This window comes from Chinchilla lanigera, unplaced genomic scaffold (genome assembly GCF_000276665.1).
Source record: "Chinchilla lanigera isolate Chin_1 unplaced genomic scaffold, ChiLan1.0 scaffold00182, whole genome shotgun sequence".
Lineage (NCBI taxonomy): Eukaryota > Metazoa > Chordata > Mammalia > Rodentia > Chinchillidae > Chinchilla > Chinchilla lanigera.
The window spans coordinates 284,499-288,628 of record NW_004955583.1 but is presented as its reverse complement, the minus strand read 5'-3'; positions in this window follow the sequence as shown (position 1 = coordinate 288,628).

The window sequence follows — 4,130 nt, the reverse complement described above, 5'->3', positions numbered from 1 at the left end:
TTCTTCTTGGGGCCCCGGGAATCAGACTTGGGGTCTGTTTCTCTTAGTGCTGCAGCAAAAGCAGCTGCTTTTTCTCGGTCTCTTTGTTTTCTCTCGTTGGCCTCCTCCTCGTCACAGCTATAGAATACTGAGGAGGCAATTCTTACTAACACCTCAAGTGAGCCATCTGGGTCTCTTTGCCTTTAAATGGAAAAACCCCAGATCTAGACTCAAAGGTTAACTGACCTGGACTTAACCTTCTAGAGGTTCATAAACTTGTTTACCCTCTTTGGAGAAGACCTCACAGCTGACCTCACTAGTTTCCCAGCACAGAATATCACTGCACTCCTGATTAATGACACCCAAGTTGCCTGCTGGAAAGGTACAAAAGCTCTGCTACAATATCTAGCAGAAACTGGTTGCAAAAAAACTGCCAATTTCTTGGAGCTGCTGGCTTCTATAGAATATGGATCCTTGAGTTCACAAAAAATGATGGCTTACCTGTGCAAATACTTGGATCTAGTTCCCTAAGGGCTGCCTCCCCTCTCTGGCTTCATGCTCTAACAGCCATTGTCCTTCTGATTTAAAAAAAAAAAAAAAAAAAAAAACGGACAAACTCACCATAGTAGACTAAGACCTAACTGTCCAGGTGCCACATGCTGTACTGAACCTAAAAATGGACCCCGACAGATGCTGAGTAACCCCTGTTTACAGATGGAAGTTGCTCTATTAGAAAGGGAGTGGACAGGCTAGATATGTTGTGATCACCTTGGACAAAGTTATTTGGGGCAGAGCTCTCCTGCTACCGCTTCCAGCTGCTGTTTGGAAACCTGACACCAACAGTGCCAAACCTGTGCTCCTGAGCCGGCTGTGGGGACCCTATTGACAGAGACATGAGCCACATCCAGAAAACCTTGACCCAGTGTTCCTGGAAGATCACAGCCAGACCTGCCCCCACTGTGTGTTCTGCAGGCTTAAGCCACTGCGCTGGCACCTGTACCCCTTCAGGCAGCTCAAGCTTCAGCATCTGTGTCACCAGCCCCAACCTCCCATCCCCTACCTGCACTGAGAAGACAACAGAAGTTTATAGGGTCCTGCTATGAGAAACCATCCCTAGATGTGGCCTACCCTTGACCCCTGGCAATGACAACAGACCTGCACTTGTAGTGGAGATAACTAAGTAGAAACTACATACAGCACACAGGCCACACACTCTAAAAAGTTGAGAAAATAAAATATAACCCTACAGAAACAGCTTGTAACTAGCTCCATAAAAGTTTGGCTAAAAGACCACCTATAGGCCAGGTATGGTGGTGCATGCCTGTAATCCCAGCAGTCAGGAGGCTGAGACAGGAGAATCACCATGAGTTCGAGGCCAACCTGGGCTACACAGTGAGTTCAAGGCCAGCCTGAACTATATAGCAAGACCCTGTCTCAAAAAAAAAAAAAAAAAAAAAAAAAGACCCAGCTATGCCTGTAGATACTCCTGCACACACATATAACCCAGGTGCATATTAACTACAAGTTTCAGAAATCCAGAAATTTGTCCACCATTCCAGAGTTTTGGAAGCCCACCATTCCAGAGTTTTGGAAGCCCATCCAGATGATTGTAGCTGGACTAGATAGTTCCTCTGGGGCTCACTCTGAAGAGACAACACATTCAAAGCCCAGCTCTGGTCACTCTGGATGCTGACCAGTCCACACATCACTGAAGCTAGCTGTGGTTTTTACCTTAAACTCTATGGACGGTTGCCCCAAGACAGTAGAACAATCAATCAAACACTTGACCAAGATTTGATGATCGTCCAAGGCACACTGGACACGCTCCTTCATCAGATTAACTCCTTCACTACCTTGCCACAGTAATAGTAAATCACAGCCACTGAAGGGGAAACATGTCTCTTCTCAAAAGCAACCTAGGGAAAAACTCTGTAATAAAACAATCTTGGGGACCTTGGCTAGCACCAGTCCTAGGATCACTGACAACCCTAATGTAACTGCTTCTAGTTGAGCCTTATCTCAGAAGATCACCTGTAACATGCCCAGCAAAGATTTGCCAGGGAACCTAAGACAAATGTAGCAGAAGACACCCCCTCACACACACCAGTATACTGCAGTTGCCCAGGTAATAGTTCTTGTTGTAGTTCCCTTGCTTCTGTCCCCTAGAAACGGCCGGTCACTCTGATGCATATGGTAAGAACCAATCAGACAGCCAAATACTCTACCTCTACACTTCCCCTTGCAGACCCCATAAAAACCTCCCTCCCTGAGCCCTCGGGACCTCATATTTTGAGGGATAACTGATTCCCTGTCGGTGCCTGTTGATGTAAAATAAATCTACCTCCAAATCCTGGGTGTTGTTTCAGGGTGTCTGTTTGCTGTTGCAGTGTGGCTGGTGGCGGTAACCTGGATGTTCGTCACCGTAACACCATACAGTAAGTGTGATGGAGATGTGCCACAGAATGCTATTCAGCAGTTAGAAACCGTAAACCAGATGCACATACAGCAATACGACTAGATCTTAAAGCCACGCTAAGGGTTTTTTTAAAGCATAAGAAACAGAACTAGTACTATTATACACTCAGGGATCCCTGTGAAAAACCTTAGTAGCTGCCTATGGGGACAGAAGAGTGGAAATAAAAACCCGAGATAAAGGAGAAAATGCAAATAAAATGAAACCTTGCATGGATGGGTGTTGGCTGCGTACCGAGAGCTGAGTGTAACAGTCCATTCCATTTACTGGTGAGAAGGACTGGTGAGAAGAACTTGGTGAGAAGGAAAATAAGACTTGAGTAAAGCCAGCAGCCTGCTCCCAGACAGAAGATGGGTCCCCCAGGCAGAGCAGAGCAAGTGGGGCAGAGGCAGCACCTCTGCACAGCCCTGGTGCTCCTCACATCCGTTTCCCAGGACAGCCTTCATCTCCACTTACAACCTCACCAGCGTGGCCTTTGCTGACTGCATTCCAATCAGCCATCAGGTCTTCCAAGCTCCAACTTTCCATGTCTTCTCTACCTGCATCCACAAACCTGTTCAAACTCCTCCCGTAAACCAGTTCTGAAGCTTCTGACCCCACGCTTAGGTACAATCAGCAAAATCCCCGCCCCAGCACCAGTACTTTGTATTAGTCACCTTCACCTTTCACCAGCACCCACCACTTAACCAAGAAGGGGTTTATCTGACTGTGGGTCTTAGAGGGCCTGATGCATGCACAGAGGACTAACTCCAAGACAAACACCACAAGAAGCATGGTGGGAAAAAGCAGCTCAGTGCAGAACGAGCAACTGAAAGGAACAGTTAATGCTTAAATGTTCTTTCTTTTTAATTTTTTAACCAATTTTGCATGCTTTATCTGGTTATCTGAACAACTAATTTGAAGACAACAATATGCAATATAACAACCATTGTTGAATTCCTATCATTTTGTTCAGTGAAATTCTGTAGTGTTTCTAATGTTTTTACTATTTTTTATTCTCTTTAAAATAAAAAAAATTAAATTAAAAAAAATAAATAGAGGTGACAGAGGAGCCCCCTTTCCGGCCAGGCCCACCTATGACAACACCTTGAGCTATGAAACCATCCATGGATTAATCCACTGAAGATTAACCCACTCCAGGGACGCCCACCTGTAATCACATTAGTGACCCAAGGGGCCCTCCTCCTCCTAAGGTTCCCCTCCTCCAGTGGCCACCCTGGGGACCCAGCCCAGCGTCATTCCCCAAGGGCCTTTGCGGACCTTTGACATCCACACCCTGGTGACCGGCTCCTCCAGGCTGCTGTCCCCGCGGAAGGATGAGGCAGGTGAGATGCAGGGTCAGTTTATTCGGGCTTCCTCCACCGTGCGGGAGGGGACACTCGGGGGCGCAGAAGGTGGCCGCTGAAAAGGCCCTGTGCCCTGCACGGGCGAGCGCATCTCCGGCTACGCGGCAAGGGTAAAGTCAGCTTTGTACGCGAATGTGAGCCGGCGAGGTCCGGGTTCCCCCAGGACGAGGACGCTGGGTTGTCTTCTCCTCCAGACCCGCGGCGCACGGCTGCGTGGTGTCCGGGCCTCGCCGCGCGCTGCAGGGGCCGGGGCGGAGAAACGGGGCGAGGGCACGGGGGGGAAACGGGGCGCGGGCACGGGGGGAAGACGGGGCGCGGGCACGGGGGGGAGA